The following is a 20,482-nucleotide window of genomic DNA, read 5'->3' as shown; positions in this document are numbered from 1 at the left end:
ATATGGATCTGAAAATTAACATATCAAAGAGCAAGGTTATTATGTTTCACAGGGAAACTGAGTAAAGAACTTCAAACTATATAACTAGCTTAAAAGTAGAGCAAGTATGTGAATCTGTGTACTTTGGTAGAATGTTTAATAAAGATGAGAAAATGGGAAGAGATATGTTAAGATGTTCACATATTGGTAATAAAATGGCAGATAGTATGTGGTTTATTGTGAGGAAGAAATGGTTAACAAAAGCTAGAAGCTGGGAAAAATGTGTTTCTTCTCACTTTGTTATATGGAGGTCAGAGTTTGATATATCAATAAGCTGAATGCAGTGAGAATGTTGTACTGAAGAAATAAGTGTGGTAAAAAGTATGTATGGTAGGATAAGAATGAAAGGATACTGAATGAATTTGGATTGTGTACAAAAGCAAGTGGCCAGTATGAAAAGAGTGGATTGGGGTGATTTTAAGAAAACGAATGAGGGTTGAATTATTTTCCTCCATTATATGGTGGGTTAAGATGAAAAAAGTAATGATTGGATTGAATTGATGAGATCCTCAAGGAAAGAAAAGTTTACAGACAAAAAAGCAGTGCATGACTTAGTATGTGGATGTGATGGGAGAAAGGATAGCTTGCAAAGATAGAAAGGAATAAGGAGGTACCAGACAACCAATGCCCCATTGTGTCGTCATTTTAGAGATATTTCCTTACCTAAACAGAAAAACAGAATGGCCAAGGGCAGGCAAAAAACTCTTCCCTTCCCTTCCCTTCCCTTCCCTTCCCTTCCCTTCCCTTCCCTTCCCTTCCCTTCCCTTCCCTTCCCTTCCCTTCCCTTCCCTTCCCTTCCTTTCCCTTCCTTTCCCTTCCCTTCCCTTCCCATCCTCTCCTGTCCCATCTCGTCCCGTCCCGTCTCGTCCCGTCCCGTCCCGTCCCATCCCATCCCATCCCATCCCATCCCATCCCATCCCATCCCATCCCATCCCATCCCATCCCATCCCATGGAAACTGTTATGGAACATTGAAAATGAAGATCAGGTGACCTTGGCAACAGCATAGCAGCACAGCAACAGCCAGTAGCATCGGAGCAGTCACAATTCTCCCACATTCCAGCTTTTGGGCACATTGTGTAAGTTAGCTTATTTGAGATACCTTGGTTCCAACATTATTGCCCTATGATGTACCCATTTCACACAGTTGAAGGTTATAACAACAAGTTTTAGTAGTATATAGAAAATGAATGGTCTTGGCATGAACTAGTTTCCAATTCTTTTCTTCTCTCTTATCTCCTGCCTTTAATTTCTTTTGTGTACCATACCTAATATTATTTCAGTATAATATATTTGTATAATTTTGTTTACCCCAAAGGAAGATCATGATGATTATTTATGTATTTGCACATATGTATATGGTTATTAAAATAATGTGCTGCTGGAGCATAAAAGGAGGATGTATACAGCCCCTAAATAGAGGACAAAACAAGATGGAGATCTACAAAAGTCACTTTGGATGTATGCATCCAAATGAAAAAATAATTGTTTTAATTTAGACAGACCTATAATACAGATTATAATACTGTTATATATAGAAACAGTTACATATTCAGAATCTATGAGCTGGATGAATCTTCTCTCAAAGTATTTTATCTTTCAGGAAAATTGAAAAATGGACACCATCAAACAATATAATATCCTTCAAATTGAAATCTGTTACTTGTAAATTATAAATTGGGACTTGTGGCCACTCTATGAACGGCTTCTACAGAAACAAGCTTCTTTTCCTGTTATTGCAGCAATAATAATATCTAAGTATAACAATAATTTACAATTTGATTCTCTTATGAAGTTACCAGCTTTGCATCTGGTAAAGTCCTGGGCCAGCTTTATGTGCAGACAGGAAATACAATAGATTGTCACCTAAGAACAAGAAGCCGGGAGTTACATTATGAATAGAGATCCAATCAATCCTCTCTTCTCCTCTTCCAAGCTTTGGGATATGGACAGGCAACATGAGATTTATGAGCTTCATTTGGCCTCTCATCCCCAGTTGTGTAGTCCTTGGATCAACTCTAGGTTTCAATGCCCAAAACATCATGTTCAGTAGAACATTTTTTTGGTGTGTGTGTGTGTGTGTGTGTGTTACATTTTAGGAACAAAACAAGGAACATTGCATGTTTCTCATCTTCCATAAACCAGGACAGACATACCCTCAATAATCTCAGAGTCATCATCTTGATCAAAATATATATTTAAAAAAACAGAAGTGTAGCCCCCAACTTCTAAAAAATAGCCTTAGCTACTCAGGCACCTTTGCTGCCTGAATCAAGATGACCACTAGAGGATGCAAAGATGTCTAAGATATTCTAATTCTTTACCACTTTCTAGAAGTTATCTAGAATTTTGAGCCCAGGCCTTTGGGAGACAGGAAGCCATTTTTACAATCAGCTGCCCACTGGTTTCCAGTAGGTATACTCCACAGGAGGAACACTCTGCTGTCCTAGCCCCTCTTTGCTCACATTTCTTACAACGCCCTCATTAAATCAATCACATGCAATCAGGAAACTTGAACAAGCTTATTAAACTAGACTTAATAAGTTTCAAACAGATTACAAGATGCCTTAAATAGCCTTCTAAAAAAGAAAGAAAGGAAATCTGTATAACATGCCTTGCATTACATCTTAAGACTGAGACCATCTGCAGACTGTTAATGCTTTTCAGTCTTCATACAACATGGGAAAGAGATCTGTAAATTTAAAAACTTTCTTAGTATTTTAACATTATTAGCTGACATTTTCATTTACATCAAATGCCCAGGGGAGCTGTTTTTGTGCTTGGTGAATGAGGTTCCGTTTATATTGTCATTAAAAAAAAAAGTGAAAATTATATCTCAATCTGCTATATACAACCTCTTTGAAATGTGCTTTTCAATTGCAAAATGCATCTAAACTGTTGAGGGACCTCTTTGCCTCTGCTACATCAATCACAGTGCTCCGTTGCTTTCATTTGCTCTAATTCTCCTTCCACCAGAAGCTTTTCCCACTCTGGATGGAGCGCTTGCAATGTGCCTTTTCACAGTGCACGTTTTTAACTTCTCAGGACTCATTCAAGGAGACAGCATCCTTTTTGTGTTTGGGGTTCCCTGGGAGGGCTGCGCATCCTGCATGCTTGGTTGGTAGCAGTTTAATGCTGTCATGGTTCTCATGGGGCTTGTCCCATGTGGTTATAATTAACCTTTAATGTCTGCCTTCAGGGCAAAACACTTAAGGGGTTAACCAGTTTTCTCCAAAAGAATGAATAGTTAAATGCTAACATATGTTTCTCAATACATGGCCAAAGTTAAAATCATACGTTTCCCTCCCTTTTCTCTCTCTCCCCTTCCTTCCTTCCTTCCTTCCTTCCTTCCTTCCTTCCTTCCTTCCTTCCTTCCTTCCTTCCTTCCTAACACTGGTATAATTTCCAGCATAGGTGAATATTTAAAGATAAATAACTATGGGATAAGTAATGCCAGCACAAACCTCCAGGTCCAGCACTTTCCTGGGTAGCACTAGATGAAAACTCTACCAAACTGGGATAGACAAATTGGCCAGCAATCAACTTCATAATCCCATTAGGACAGATTCTTATTACAATCCTCCATTCATCACCAGCACTTTACTTCTAGATGGAGAATAGCTCCTTATTTTGTTTACGTTTACATGTAACTTCTGCTTTACTTCAAATCATCACTCACCCATAAAAACTTATACTGTGAAAGTTTGATTTAATGGAACAGTAGGGGAGGCTGGTACTCTCAGACTTGTGTCTCGAATTATACCACTTGGGGTGATTTACAGCCATCTCGTAATGATACAATACAAATGGTGCAATTTGCATCATTTTGTAATGATGTAAATACTGGAAAATACAAAGAATTAATGTAAATTTAATTGCCTTGTTTGGATTACTTCAGCTGCAATGGGCCTGCAATATGCCCTAATGTTTTTCACTGCCATCATCCTATGATGTTGAATTCATCTCTTTCTCAGTCTATGGATGGGATTGTAGTGGAAAGAGGGAATAATCTTGAGGGGCAGGAGGAAGAGCAGCAACCAAAGCAATAGTCAGACAAAAGGAATCTGAGTCTGGGGCAGAAATAAAATTTGAGTAGGCATCTAAGACATGGCCCTTTACTTTTCATGAAAGTAAAGGGGGGAGTGGGGAAGCACATTCAAACTTGCAATATTCTGTTGCTGTAACTTTATAATCAACATAGTATTAGCATTCATTACTCTGGCATCCAGGTCTGGTCAACTTGACAGGAAAAATCTTACATTGCCCTTTGCTATGCCAATGTTAATGCTTTCACCTTTATTCTGACACTGTCCAAGGAGAGCTTCAATATGTACAAAATTTGTTTGGCTTTGCCACTTATTACCCAGGAAATTCATAAGTAAATATGGGTTTTCACAAATATACAGTTTTTTTAAAAGCGGCAATAGCTTTTCAAATCTTGCAGGCAAAATAATATGATAAGCAACATCTGGTTCAGATTCACACATGTACAAATGGCAAGAGCAATGAGTCTTGGTCATATTTAGAGCAATACTAGTGCAGTTGGATATTTCACCCGAAAATCTGGGGCCTTGCTGTATCATTATCCTTCCCTTTGCATATCATTTCTAGGTAGCACTTCCTCACCCTAAAGAACTGATTTTGCAGAGATTTCAAGAATAATTAGTGTTAAGTGAAAAATTAAGGTCAACAGTAGAAAACTGAAGGTTTCAGAATAATTTCAGTATTGAGGACTTCTGTGGGGAATAAATTGTTCAGTATATTTATCATCAGTCAGATTTTCAGATTTTTCTAGACCTTTATATTCTCTGAGGGACAATTTTTTTCCATGGACATCCTTGGAGGGGCAAAGAGAAGGCAATTGATGAGAGGAAGGAAGGAAGGAAGGAAGGAAGGAAGGAAGGAAGGAAGGAAGGAAGGAAGGAAGGAAGGAAGATTCACTTCAAGTAGTTAAGCTTTGATGAGAACTAAGAGAATATTTAATGATATGGAGATCTTGCTTAATGATTATGATAATGATATGGAGATCTTGCAAATTGAGAGACTTTTGAATTGAATTTCAAGAAGAGAATTTAGTAGTTTTAGTGACAACAGCCTCTTAAGTTAAATACGGACAATGAGGATAGCTTTTTCCCTTCTGGCATCAGGAAAAGCTGGCAAAATATCTAAGGACATGAAGATGATTCTCTGTCAATACAGCTGGCTACCTTCCTGAGCACTAGTTTCTCTTAGTTGTCTTGCTTCTCAACTGAGCTTGAGAGAAAATGTTGGCAATGGAAGCCTTTTCTGTCTGTAGCTAACAGAGTCAATTCAGTGTGGCAGCTGGGAACTGGGAAGATAGACTTGTATTGACACAAGCACCTTTTTGCTGTGGAATCACGAAGCAAAAGCACCCAGGGGCTCTTCTGCCTGTTTCAGTAAGATGCAAAACCATTGCCTTCTTTATCTTAAACTCAACTCTGTCATCTACATTTGTACACTAAATGGTGCATTTTGATTGCCTTGTTTTGTGTCCAGTCCCATCCAAATGTAGGAAATGTTTGTTAACATTCAGTGTATTTGGGGCTGAGTTAGAAGAGCCTCAGGCTAGTCTCCCTGATCTCTGTCAGAGGATAGTCAATAACCATTAGCCCTTCAAATAGTGGATGCCCAACCCATACTGCATTTATTTATTTTAAAAAATCTTTACATACAAGTCACAGGGAAAGCCATTTGAGAGCACATGGCTTCCCCAAAGTACTGAAGCTCTGAAAGAAGTGATGCCAAAAGAAAACAAAATTAATGTACTGAGGAAAAAGGTGGGTGCTTTTTAACACCATGCTCTCCAAGAAAGGGATAGGAAATTATTAAGAATCATTTTCATTGGCATCATGAGAAGAAACATTCCCTGAATTGACAAGGAGCTGCCACAATCACTTGGCTGGGAAAACATACATTACAGCCAAATACATGGCTGCAGGGAAAAATTGGTTGGAAGGGTGGCATATGTTAAAAAGCAACACAATCATGATAATCTTAAAAAGAGCAGTTAAAAATAGATATAGTTGTCCAACTTAGTATGAAACAGTATGATAGTAATATCTTATATCTGTGCCATGCAAAGAGTTTCAGAGACAATAATGAAGGTCCTGGTCTTTTTTTAAAGCCCCCCTCCCAAATGGAGGGCTCTCTTGATACTCTTCATTCATGATATTAAAGATTTTTAAAATTTAGTGATTTATTATGCTATCAGGTTGGTGTCAGCTTTTAGCAACCTCATAGATATTCTCCATGATGAGTAAAAGACCTAACCCAGTATTTCAGGTCTTCCGATGGTGCACTCATTGCCATTGTAACTAAACCACTTTGCTATGGTTGTCCTCTTCTTTCTTCTTCTACCTTTTACAGAACAACATCCTTCTCTGGAGAGCTATGTCTGTGCATAATGTATCAGAAGTAGAAAGAATCACAATGTAGGTATGCAAATGAAATTTGAATCAAACTGTGGGCTCTTTTTAGATTGTAACATTTTGAAGGAGGCCATGAGAATTAGTACAATACTGGAGAAATTAATCACACACTCATGCACAACCTAAAATTGTTCCAGGACTTTGATTTAAATGAGTTTAGAAGTGAATTTGGGGATATCTTAGGTTTTATGATCGAAGTTATTGAGAATTAAATGATAGTCTATAAACATTATTTTCAGTGGGCTCCTAGGAGCAAATGCTCTATGTAGTTTCTGGGATCACTACTTAAGTAATCAGAAGATCCCTAAGCAAGGACAAGCTTAAACTCTCACAACTTTTATTAGTCCTGGAATTAATGTAATGAAAATTTAAGGAAGCTTGGTGGACAGGGGGATATTTCTGAACTGTGTTAGTCTTCCATTTCATGTGCTTCTGGTCACTGGCATAAAAATGTCTGAGTGAAAAAAACATATACAGTTTTAATAGCAGAGTCTGTAGGAATGATCTGTGAAACATGATGTCTCATTTTAATTATCTCTTCTTGATGCCACCATTGGTGACTAGAAGTCTCCAGTGATATGCTAGAGCTTCATGTTCCTTGACAACAAGTGGCAATGAAGGCTAGGAAAGAATCAACTCCTTACCGTGTCAACAATTGCAAAGAGATTTGGGCACTAATGGCATTTTATGCATTAACTAGCAGTAATCTATATGGTCATTCTCACTTTTGGCAACCTTCTGCAGTTTCATTCCCCTATATTAGTTCAGCTTGAAAATAGGTACAAGCTATAGTTATATGATTAAGTAATAACCACTGGGAATTCACTTCCATCCCATAGTTTATCAATATGCTATATATGCTTTATTTATCAGTGCATCAAAGGCATACAGTCAAAGCAATACATTTTAATATTAAAAAATAGACGAGGGAGAACAATAAGGGAGGGATACATGTTATTTCCCAACCTGTTCCTCAATCCTGTAGATATAATGAATATATATAATACTCCAAAACAATAATGGAATATATAAAACATCAAAACATAGTAATGGAAAATATATAACACAAAACACAATAATGGAAAATATAAAATACCAAAACACAACTAAATGGTGTCTTTGTTTTAATGTGCCAAGCAAGCCCATGACATACCTTTTGTTTGTTTGGTTTTAAGTGCCTCTAATTTAAAGATTCTTCTGGTGCAGAATAAATGAAATAAAATGTCTCTTAACTCACTGGTGTATAGCTCTGAGTCTGCTTCTTGAAATCAGAAGTTTCTAGTTCTGCAGTTCAGCAAATCTTGCTAAGGTGTTTAATAAATCAGTTTACTTTAAAAATTATTTCAGGTATTTTCTCTGATATTCCCTATTCATTTCTCTTACACTGACCCCCTGGATCAGGAAGTTTCTGTCTTAAAAGCCACAGGGGCTAATTAAAACTGGGTAATTCTAGCCTCCAGTTTTGCTTTCATTGTTTTGTAGAGTTTTATAATAAACCTAAAGCTATCCCCAAATGTAAGCCCATTTATTATTTAGAAACAACTTCCTGGATTTTAATTTTATGTTTCCTACTCATTGTAAAAAGACTTTCTGAGGGGATTAAATCTAAGAAAGGGGTTACAGACATGCAGACCTACATAGAAAACAAGACAGTAAAAATAAACAAAAACATTTTCAGAGCACATCTCTTTACACTTCTGTGTTTTGGCAGGTATAAAGTCTGGAGTTTCTAATTCTCTTTTCACTTCACTGACTAGAAATTTACTTTCAGTCCTCTTCCATTTTCTATTCTTTACCAAGTCAAAAAATGCAGGGAATGAGGAGGCAATCTAAACTGCAGATATAAAACTAATCCAAAGTACTTTCTTTGTGCCACGGATCATTTAAAGTATATAGTAATCTGTGGTTTATAAAGGTAAATGGATGGAGTGAATCTTGGTGTCTTAAATTCATGGCTATTTACCATTAATAGCCAGTCTCATCTAAAGTAGATGCATTAGTATGAATGTATTTTCTAGGGTGGGGGGGGGAATGGTCTAGTCAATAGGTCTTTTTCTCTGAAGGAAACATACAAAGAGGGTTACATAAACATCAATTTAGCCTTGAAAGAGAGGCAGAGATGAGGGGGTGGGTGGGATTCAAAATACACATTGCCTTTTCTTAAGCAGGTCTTCCAAGGTCTTGATAAATTCTAAAAATAAAATAAGGCCACTAACACATTTAACACATTTAATGTATTGTGCTTACAACATCTTCTAGGGGAACAAAAAGCAACAGACATAGCTGTGGTTGTAATAATAACATGTAGTTTTTAATGCTACGTGAGCCATGTCATCATATTTCCAAGGACAGAATGAGTAAGTGAGAGGTGTCCTAGGCTTACTGAGTAAAATTTGAGGCAGGCCCTTTCTGTCTTATAGCTCCAGCTTCCATTCTTGGAGGCTCTCCTTTACCTTTCTCCTCCACAAAAACTATACCCCATCATGCAGTTTTTCCTGACCCTTAGACCTCAGCAGACATTAATCAGAACCAGTTCTTGGGTAGGTTAGCAATACAGTTTATGTTCAGCTGTTGTCAGGAACTTTTGCTTTTGTCAGGAACAAGAGAAGTGACAGTAAATCCTTTGCTATCTCATTCGGCAACTGATTTGTCACGTAGGCACACACAAGATTATTTAGCCTGAGACTGCCCATTGAAAAAAACAATGACAACACTGAGCAATTTTGTCATGTCTAAAATAGCAGCCATATTTGTCCTAGGAGTCTAAGTGAATTATCTGACAAAGGTTTAGGAAACGTGAATGGTTTGTTTCTGTGCAGTTGATGCCATAAGATATTTCTTTATCTTTAAAGATAAAACCACCAGACTTGGCACTTTTTTGCTGCCATGGAATAGCTCCCTCTCTAGAGTTTGTGTCTTGTGCCTTCGTGACACGGTTAAGCTTGATTTGTCTTTTCAAGGATGGATAAAGAATCTCTTGTGGCATTCAGCCATCCTGTGATTAGGTGACATGCACACTGATATTTTCCAGATGTAATTTTTCAATATCTGTTATTGCCTAAATATTTTTATGGGATTCATCTTTGCAATAAAAGCTGAGAGGAAGGAAGAAGCAGGGAAAGCCAAATACCAATTTGGATACAAAGTTCTGCTGGTAAATAAACAACATCTGTAAGTCTTGTCTTGCCAGACCATATCCCAACATCAGCACATTAATGGAGACTATTTCATTTATACTCCATTTTGTGGAAGTAGCGATTGGGACAGCCATGTATTTTAATGGCCTATTTCCAGCAAGCTGGCTTTTGCACAAATAATATGAAACACCATTGCGGTCTTATTGTTACTCTACTAAATAGGATATGCTAGTGTTATGTTCTGTAATCAACAAGCTACACAGAAAATAGTTAGAGGAGATGAACATTATTCAGTCCATATGTTGAAACCAGAACATTACAATACTGTACAAAAATTCCATACAGCAAAACAAAAGTCACCTACAGAAATGGCTACTTTAAAAAGAAAGGAGTTAAATTAAGCACTAATATTTTGGCTTCCTTTTCAAAAACCCTGCAGTTGGTCTCCCAATTAGTGCTTGTTACAATACAGGAAGTTCTCTCTCCAAAGTTGCTTGCCTCTTTAGTCTTGAGTGCCAATATGGGTGCAGCCTTTATTTAGGGGTGCTGTTTGGTATTCAGGATGGGGGGAGGGGAGTTTGGAATCTGAGTGCTGCTAGGAACAATGATATCCCCCACTCCATCTCAGCTTAGTAGTTCTACATACAGCCTATAGCCTCACTTTCAGGCATATCATTTTGTAATCTTGCTAATCTCTCCAGTACAAAATGTTAAATAGTGGAATATGACTTTTTCAAATATTTCAAATCTAGTCTGTAGCAGATAGGTGAATAACTTCCAAATCCAAAATTAGTAAATTCTATATTGAAATACTTCTATGGCCATATTTTTTTTTCATTCCAATTTTAAACTATTCCTTTTCATCATGCATTCCATTAGTAATAATGTTCTAACAACTAGCCTTGTGGTACAACCAGAACAATCTTGAACTAAATACACTCAAAACTGTAGAAATGGTGGTAGATTTTAGGAGAAACCCTCCTATACTACCACTTCTTACAATACTAGACAACACAGTATCAACAGTAGAGTCCTTCTAGGTTCTATCATATCTCAAGACTTAAAATGGACACCTAACATAAAAAACATCATCAAAAAAGCACAACAAAGAATGTTCTTTCTGCGCCAACTCAGAAAGCTCAAACTGCCCAAAGAGCTGCTGATTCATTTCTACAGAGAAATTATTGAGTCTGTCATCTGCACATCTATAACTGTCTGGTTTGGCTCTGCAACCCAACAAGACAGACACAGACTTCAGTGGATAGTTAGAACTGCAGAAAAAACAATTGCTACCAATCTGCCTTCCATTGAGGACCTGTATACTGCACCAGTCAAAAAGAGGGCTGTGAAAACATCTACAGACCCCTCACATCCTGGACATAAATTGTTTCAACTTCTATCCTCAAAATGACACTATAGGGCTCTGCACACCAGAACAACAAGACACAAGTACAGTTTTTCCCCCGAATGCCATCACTCTGCTAAACAACTAATTCCCATAACACTGTCAAATTAACTACTAAGACTGTAGTACTATTCTTCTCATCCTTACTAGTGCCTATCTCTTCCCATTTATGGCTTTATCCATGTTGCTTGTATCTTTACAACTTATATTGTTTTTATTGTTTCCTATATGATTTAACTGCTTATTAGTATCCTATGACTATCACTAAGTGTTATATCTTATGATTCTTGACGAATATATTTTATTTTTTCTTTATGTACACTGAGAGCATATGCACCAAAGACAAATTCCCTGTGTGTCCAATCACACTTGGCCAATAAAGAATTCTATTCTATTCTATTCTATTCTATTCTATTCTATTCTATTCTATTCTATTCTATTCTATTCTATTCTATTCTACTCTACTCTACTCTACTCTACTCTACTCTACTCTACTCTACTCTAATATTAAAATATTCTAATATTTTAATATCCAGGCAGGTTTTATTAATTTCTGTTAGAGCTGTTGATGCATCTAAAATAATTTGTAGAAAATGCTTCATGCCTTTCATAAGCACTCTCTGTGACTCATTAAATAATCTACTGTATGTCTACTGTGGAAATAGATGCAGTTGTTTTAAAGAGTTGGCTTATTAAAATAACTGCTATAGACCTGTTTGAAGAATCAGACTTTGGGGAGAAAGGCTTGACAAATTCTGATTTTGAACTCAGGAGCCAGCAGATTCCCAGATATATGCAGATGAGACTCAGCTCACAAATGGCTGTTGGAGAATGAGCCTACAGATGTGGAGCAACAGGTAATCAGCCATCTGTTATAAAAGCACAGCAGCAAGCTGAGTCAGCTTTTTCAAAGTCTACATAGGAAAAGATCCAAGAGTCAACAGAGACATTCAATGAAGCTCCTCAAAAAAAAAAAAAAAGAAAAGAAAAAGAAAAGAAAAGAAAAAGAAAAAAGAAAAGAAAAAGAAAAAAGAAAAGAAAAGAAAAAGAGAAGAGGTATGATTTAAGAAAGTAGACATGCCTGAGTCAGTTGTATAAATGAAAAACGAGTGCATCATATGTCTGCTGGCAAACAAGTCCTGGACCTGACTTCCTGTGCTGATTCTATGATCTTTGAACTATTACCAGAGTATACTCAGCTCCAATTCCTGAATCTTGGATTTGTCTAGAATTCAGGGGTGTCAAACTGGTAGCCCGTGGGCCAGATGCGTCACACACAGGCCACAGACACCCGAGCTCCGGGAATGGGGAAAAAAGTTGTGAACCGTCACATGACAGCAATGTGATGTGGCGAGTTTGACACTTGTGGTGTAGATCGAATTTCAGGGTTCTATAGTAAGCTTTTGGGGCTTATTATACTTACTATTTTGAATTGTCTCATTCCTACATTGCGTTAAAATTGATAAATGCTGTAAAAAAATCCTTTGATTTAGTTTATTATTTATTAGATTGGTTTCCTCTGCTTTATTACTTTTATAAACAACTTAAGGTGGTGAACATATCCAATACTCCTTCATTTTCCTATTTCCCTATAATAATAACCCTGTGAGGGGAGTTGAGCTGAGAGAGATGGCTGGGCCAAAGTCACCCAGCTGACTTTCATGCCTGAGAGGGATTGAAACTCATAGTCTCCTGCTTTTCAGCCTGGCATCTTAACTGCTAGACCAAACTAGCTCTCATTTAAGCCTGACTTCCTGCACTTGGACTTGCTGCCATAGGATCTTATAGTGACCCATAAAGCTACCACATGTTTTTAAGACTAGTGCAGAAGCCAGAAAAATGTCAGGCTGCTTTAGTGAATAACAGGGAAAAAGTGTTGAACTTGCTTGAGGTTTAAAGGACTTTTCCCAAATCATTTTCAAAGTATAGAAAGCTCTAATGTCTGAAATACTGGCATATTTTCTTCATGTGGATGTGTCTCTAATCTTATCAGTGTTCTTGTCTTTGGATAAGGCAACTTAATTACTCTCCTTTTTTAAATACTAGTACTCTTTCCCCATATATAAATCCTAAATATAATCTGTTATTTAACTCATTTCCTGTGTAAATGCATCTTTCCCCTTTATGTGGTCATTAAATATGTATCATTCTACAAGTTTTTTTTTAATCACCATAGGGATCTGTTCCATTTTCATGTGAATGATGTGCTCTTTTTTCTTCTCTGCATTAAAAGCAGAAGGGGAAAAAAACCCCATGCTTTTATGCAGAGAAAGTAGTGCATGTTTTAGGGGGCTGACTGCCCATCCCTCTTGGGAATAAACTTCCTTCTAGCCCATCCCCAACATAGCTGATCCAAAAGGATTTTCCTCTTTACACCATTTTCTCCTCCAAAGAAAAGTATGCAGTCTGATGAACCATTAACAATGCATATGTACAAATAAAAGCAAACTAGGATTTGACAAAATAACAATGATGGGAGAAGTTTATCAGATTTGGATACTGCCCATCTCACTCTCAGCGTGACTCTGAGTTATTTATAGATAAAAGCTAGTATGCAAGCATTCCAAGAAGGTTCATGCAATGATCTCAGATTTGGAGATATGGCAAATATGTTTTTCTGTGTCCAATACATTCCTTTTTTATGGTGATCAAAAACAAAAGGTGTATTACTGTCTTCTCTCCACCTCCTGCACTTTCTCTTGTGCCCATAGCTGGTTGAGTTTTTGTCAAAATAATGCAATTACCACCAGGGCATCACAACACAAGCTCTACCCTTTATGTACTTGTATGCAACATATCAACATAGATATAAAAGCTGCAAAATGTATATTGTGCTATCATGATACATATTTCATTATTTTTAAATAGATTAACAGAGTTTTAAGGGACCTTGTAGGTCATCTAGTCCAATCTCTTGCCCAAGCAGGAGACCCTACACCATTTCTGACCAATGGAGACCAGTCTCTTCTTGAAAGCCTCCAGTGATGATGCTCCCACAACTTCTGAAGGCAAGCTGTTCCATTGGTTGATTGCTCTCACTGTCAGAAAATTTCTCCTGATTTCCAGGTTGAATCTCTCCCTATTCAGTTTCCATCCATTATTCCTTGTCTGGCCTTCGGGTGCTTTGGAAAATAGCTTGATCCCCTCCACTCTGTGGCAGCCCCTCAAAAATTGGAACAATGCTATCATGTCTCCCCTGGTCCTTCTCTTCACTAGACTAGGCATGCCCAGTTTCTGCAACCTTTCTTTATATGTTTTAGCCTCCAGTCCCCTAATCATCTTGATTGCTCTTCTTTGCATTCTTTCTAGATTTCTCTTTCTTCTCCATACCACCAGCCAGCACATCCATGGATAGACATAGTACTGTACAATCTAAATAAATCTAAATAAATAAAACTAAATGTTTGACATAGCAGGTTTGAATTCTTTTTTATTTTCTCTGCCACTCTTGGAACTTTCTGGAGGAAGAGCTGCATAAAAATAAAATAAATCAAAATTATCTTTATCATTATTTTGATTTTCAAGATAATACAGCCATAGAAAAAGATTTGGGTATGAAAATATTGCTTCAATCAATATGACAAGGAGATCCTGAGAAAGACACCTCAGAGAGCTCCCACAAAGGCAAGCGAGACACTGACTTTAATTATATTTGGGGTGGTTTAAGCAACAGATTTAAGAACTTGGCTTGTGCAATGAACAGAAGCTTTCTGTGGTTCCTGCCAATTTGTTGAATTTTGGCATAATAAAATTATGCTCTCAAGAGATAATTTATTTGACAGTTTCTAGAATGAAAGTAAGCATGGCACTGAGATTGCTACAGTACAAGGTCTCCTGCTTGAGTAGGGATTGGACTAGAAGACTTCCAAGGTCCCTTCCAATTCTGTTATTCAGTTATTCATGGAAAATGTTTCTTTGGCAAACTAGAGTGTATTTTGATTGCCCAAATTTACATTAGTGCCAGTACAATGAAGTGGTTAACATCTACTTTAGTAGTTAGTATCAGGCTAGAAACGTGGAGACTGTGAGTTCTAGTCTCGCCTTAAGGATAAAGCCAGCTAAATGTCCTTGGGCCAATCATACTCTCTCAGCCCTAGGAAGCAGGCAAAGGCCAACCACATACGCAATCTTGCTAAGAAAACTGCAGGAACTAGTTCAGGCAGTTGCCAGGATTCAAAACTATTCAAAACTAACCCAAGCCACAATGATTTTGAATACAGACAGATTGCCATTTGGAACACAACACTCCAGATATCACAGTTGTCAAAACTAACCCAATTTATTGATATCGCTGTACCAGGAGACACCAGAATCGAAGAAAAAGAACTGGGAAAAAAATCACGAAATATCGCGACCTGGCCGTTGAAACTATGCGATTATGGATGAAACATGTAACAGTGATACCCCTTGTCACTTGGTACCATGTCCAAGAATTTTACAAAATACATCAAGAAATTTCAGTTTCCTGCAATAAAACCAGCAGAACTGAAAAAAAAAAACTGTGCTACATGGAACATTGTACATTTTAAGAAGATACTTGGTTGATACCTAGGACACTGGCAGCAATCCATATCAACCATCAGCACCAGTCAGTGATATTTGTGATACATTTTTAATTGTTCAGTTGACTAAGTTTCATGTTTAGTGAATAAAAGAGATAATAATAATATCTAGATAGATAGTAGAATGGGAAAATATTGGGTGACTGGGAAGGTACTTAACTTTTTTCTAGTGAGGCCTATGCCAATTAGAGAAAGTGTATAGGAACATTTCAAATGTGAACAAACTATAATTTTCTATTTTAAGCTTGGGAGGAGGTATTTGATGTTCTTATTGTTATAATAAATCTTTTTAACGCCAATGCTGCAAATGTTTTTATCCTTCAAACTCACTAGCACAATTTGATTTTCTATTAATAAATGTGTCTAATTTCTGTATAATAATGACCAGATAATAATTATTATTATTTATTTCTATTTTATTGAGGTGCTTAAGGTTGACTCAGCCTTCCATCTTCCGAGGTCAGTAAAATGAGGACCCAGATTGTTGGGGGCAATAGGCTGACTCTGTAAAACTGCTTAGAGAGGGTTGTAAAGCACTGTGAAGTGGTATATAAGTCTAAGTGCTATTGCTATTGCTATATTTCATCAATTCTGGTGCAATATGCAATTACAGCTTGTGACTGCATGTGAGAGCTTGATTATGGTAGAGCAAGGAGACATGGGACTTTCTCATTATGAGAGCATATTTGTTTTAAAGATGTGGATTCAAACTAAGCAATCTCACAACCTTGGAAACAACTAAGCAGTCAATAAAATCACTCAAAACCTAAGCCAACAAGGCCTTCATCTCATCTGAAGCTTAGCAATTGTAGTCAATCATATTTTGATCTTTTTTAAAAAAAAAAAAGTAGGGCTGATGAGAACTCCATGAGAGCCCATCTATGTAAATGAATTGGAAATCAAGGTAAGTAAAGAAAAAAGGAGATCTTAATTACTTAATGATTTAAGAACAATGGTCATTTCTTGAAGGTCAGAATGGCAGATGCTGGTACAGATGTTTCCCACAAACTCAGGACTAGATTTTAAGAAGTGACAAAAGTGATGTTATTTTAGGCATAATTGATATTATTTAATGTGATTTATTTGTCAAATGTCTTTCCCACTCTTAATAGTCACCTCTTGTAACAGAGTAAAACATAAAATGTATAATAATACAAAAGCAAATGGCTAAAATATCTAAGATCACTAACATTAATTGCCTGGTACTATATTCCTATAATAGAATGTGGGAATTATCTTGAGAAATAATGCCCTATGATGCACATTTTGCACTTAAAGGTCATGACAATGAGAGTTTCAGTAGTATATTGATACTTTCCAGGATCAAGCTTCTAAAACCCAGACCGTTTCATTTTTGATCTAATAATGACCTGAAACTACTGTACATAATGCTGTTATAGAGGCAAAGGTGGAGCTAGAATCTGTTTAATGCCTGGAGGACAAATCTCATGGAACAGGAAGAGGGCATACACAGGCTTTTTACTGTCTTATTCTATTCAAATATCACTTGCATGACAAACAGAGCTGATAACAGCTGATATTGCAACCTGCTCAACAACTGCACATGGCTGTCACCACCTCCTGAAGATTGTTGGTAGACTTTCTTTTCCCAACTCCCATGGCAAGTATGCTTTGTATTTATAGAAGTAATTATCCCTTTGGGGCTATATCTGGGCTGCAGAAATCTTTATAACCAGAGGATGGCAACAAAGACTTTGTTCTTTCTCTATTTTGACATCTAGTGGCCAGTTTAGATTGTAGCAGTCCAGATAAAGTAGTTTTCATCAGTTTTCTATCTAAAGGTTTCCTTGGGATTTAAAGGTTTCCTTCCATTTGTAAGTCATGCTGGAGTGAAGTAAAAGAAAAATTAGTCAGAATGATGTAGACGTAATTGATGTAATTTGTGTGTGTGTGTGTGTACAGTATCTTATGATTCTTGTTAGTTGTCAGCAATCATGAAAGAAGCCTATTGGCAACCAGTGGAAGGCCTGCAGAATAGGTGTTATATGGTCATAGCATTAGGCTTCTGACATTGTTCAGGCTGCTACATTGTGATCTGGTATCAGCTTCTGACTGGCCTTCAAAGACCCATTCAGGGTGCATCGCAATAGACACATGGTGTTGAAAGTATAAACTTGTAAAAAAGAAAATATACAAAATTCCACACTCATTCTATAAGGTTGTTGTTCCAACAGCAGACTTCAGTTTAAAGCAGAATAATATGCTTGGCCACATAAGCTTTTGCCAGTGTTTTTTGTTCAGGATCCACGTGGCACCATCCCATTTTCCCCCACTTCTCTGAGGTAAAGCTGTAGTCCTGTGTTCTTTTCTTTGGGTTCAGTCCTTGTTGTGATCTCTCTAATGTTTAGAAAAAGATAATCCATGAGGTTGAGTGCAGGGATACTAAAATATAAATTAGTAGGTTTGCCAGCTTTTCTCCACAGCACTGTCAGAGTGTATTATCTGGTATCTCTAGTTCAGAGCAGTCAGTTAAATTTCCCCTCTCATCTGAAAGGGTGTGTGAAGTGTGGTAATGTTGCTAAGTGCAGAACAAAAATCTCTCTTTTTTTGCATCCCATGACTGCTCCAGGCAACATTCTTGGAAATCTCTGACTATGAAGGAAAAGAAGACCCTGAGATATATACACTATGACAAGCCAGGAGGCTAAACTCTTACCAGTAAACCATCGTATGAGCAGCAGTCGCCTGTGGCTGTGACATTACCACACTTTGCTCAGCTTCAGAAAGGGAAATTTAACTGACGACTGCTATGAACTGAAGCCACAGCCTCAACCAGATAATACAGCCTGACAATACTGTCAGGCGAAAAAGGCGGTGTTCCCATTGATTTCCTTGCATTAGAGACATATTACCCTGAGCTGTATGTGTTTGAGGGTATCTGTGAACACTGTGGGAATATCAAAGGGAAAGACACGCTGATTGGGCCAGGAATCGGCCGCATGGAGAGAAATCCCCAAAGTATTCTGACTGAAATATATATTACTTGGCAAAGCAGGAATGGGCATTCATATTGACTTTAATTATAGCTTAATCTTCCATCTGCAGCCCAGGTATACCCTTCTGGGTTTATTTTAACAAGGAGCCAAGTTGCATTTAAAAGACAGAACACAACATTTTGTGCTGCACCATTTGTATGGCAGCAAAATTGTAAGAGGTACAGTACTGTAATTTGTTTAGCAGAAAAAGGTAGATTGCAATATCTTACAAAAGAATATTTAGCTGGCTTCATTTGGAGAGAGCTTCTCTCATTTTCTTGAGATTAAAATAACTGTATACATTGTGTGTATAAGACTACAAGCCAAATCTTGTCTGCAGCAAGAAGAAACCTTTCTTCCATGATTAAATCCATATGGCTCATTTGCAGATGTTAGAGGGTAGTTTGTACCTATGATTCTAAAACAGAAATAGGCAACCTCCATCCACCCAAAAATTACATCAAGACAGACTCTAGGAGGGCTGTTTTGGGGAAGGGTTGTTAAGAAGTGAAATCGTTTGAGGAATCCATGATATCTCTTAACCATCCTCAAAAATAACAACAATCCAAAAAAAACCCCAAACAAACAAAAAAGAAGGCATTTTTTTTGTCTGCCCAATCCCATCTAATCCCAGCCCAATTTAGTGGGTTGTTGGATTCCCAAAGGGGCTTCTGGTAGACTATCTGTACCCTGTACTCCAGTTCTAAACAAATAATCTCTTTCATTTTATGATGCAAAGTGAAAGCTTATATGAATATTCACAAATAGGTCAGAAGGGGCTCTCTGCTTCATAAACCTTCCTTAGGAGTAGACAAAGAGCCAAATCTAAATCCAACACCAGCTATTATTTCTGACCTTTTTGACACAAATGAGAACAGTCGGTTCTCCTTCTTGGATTTGGGATTGTAAATTTTTTTTTTACTTCTTAAGTATACTCATAAACATTTGCCACCCTTTAACAGATACAGTACCTCCTTTATAAATTTTATACTCACTTTTGCCCCATTTCCATTTTCCTAATGTGGTGATTATGGTGACGGAATAAAATAAAACTTCAGCTATCCCAGATAGCTAAAAGATCAAAAAGCAAATTTAGTGAGAAAACAAAATAAAATGAAAAGAAATGTAATTAACTTTGCTCCCCAAAGATTTTTGTTGGTGCTAGCAATGTCCTAATCAAACCAGCAACATCAAAAACCAGCTATACTACTTGAGCTGATGTTTTATTTGAAATGCCCTGCACTACCTTTCTGCTAAGAAAATTAGCATTAGACAGCGCCAGACTCAACAAAAGAATTCTCCTGTGTTGTACAAAGGGTTATGTGAACTTTTGATCTCATTACTGACAAAATCTTTGACTTTTCAGGCATTGACCCAAAAGGTGCCTTTGGAGTTATGATGCAACCTCCCACTCCCCACTATACATCTGTCTCAAGAAGGCAAATGGCAGTAACAACAACAACAACAACAACGTTTTGTCATGCCTATTTATATGCCCAGTACCAATTTGGGGGAAATAATGAAACAGGTAGATGGAATGCTGCAATGGAATGGAATTTGCACTGCTATTCAGCATTGCTTGAAAAGTCAGGCTAAGCCTGCTGAAGCCCAACTAGCAATATGGGATTAAAAGCTCTGCATTTGCTTACACCACTGTAGGAAAACAGGGAGGCAGAGTGGGAGGGAGCAAGTGCTTGGCATCCTCTAAACCTGCTGTTTGTTACTCTGGTGAGCTATTTTTATTTGAGAACATCATCCATTCAAGAAGAATGAAAGCCTTGTACTCTCCCTAAGTCTGAAGGGAGATGGAACTAGCTCTTTAGTTGTAAAGAAAAGAAGGGGTTTAGACTTTCAGCCAGCTTGAAGGATTACGGTACATAGAGCCAGGACTTGGG

The 20,482-nt window shown here is 37.3% G+C and overlaps 1 long non-coding RNA gene across 2 annotated transcripts; it reads left to right on the top strand.

The window, feature by feature from the left end:
• The first annotated feature begins 1,046 nt into the window (after positions 1–1,046).
• LOC117674172 (uncharacterized) lies at positions 1,047–15,528 on the top strand. 2 transcript variants are annotated; one of them, XR_004593735.2, is made up of 3 exons: positions 1,047–1,117; positions 6,426–6,494; positions 11,801–15,528. It is a non-coding gene; the product is annotated as an uncharacterized LOC117674172 (long non-coding RNA). The 2 variants fall into 2 exon arrangements; XR_004593734.2 differs by having other exon boundaries at positions 1,050–1,117; positions 6,426–6,490.
• The last annotated feature ends 4,954 nt before the right edge of the window (positions 15,529–20,482 follow it).

Source organism: Pantherophis guttatus, chromosome 1, assembly GCF_059756535.1.
Source record: "Pantherophis guttatus breed Tessera chromosome 1, ASM5975653v1, whole genome shotgun sequence".
In the NCBI taxonomy this organism is placed as follows: Eukaryota; Metazoa; Chordata; class Lepidosauria; order Squamata; family Colubridae; genus Pantherophis; species Pantherophis guttatus.
This window is presented reverse-complemented; position numbering and strand designations above follow the sequence as displayed.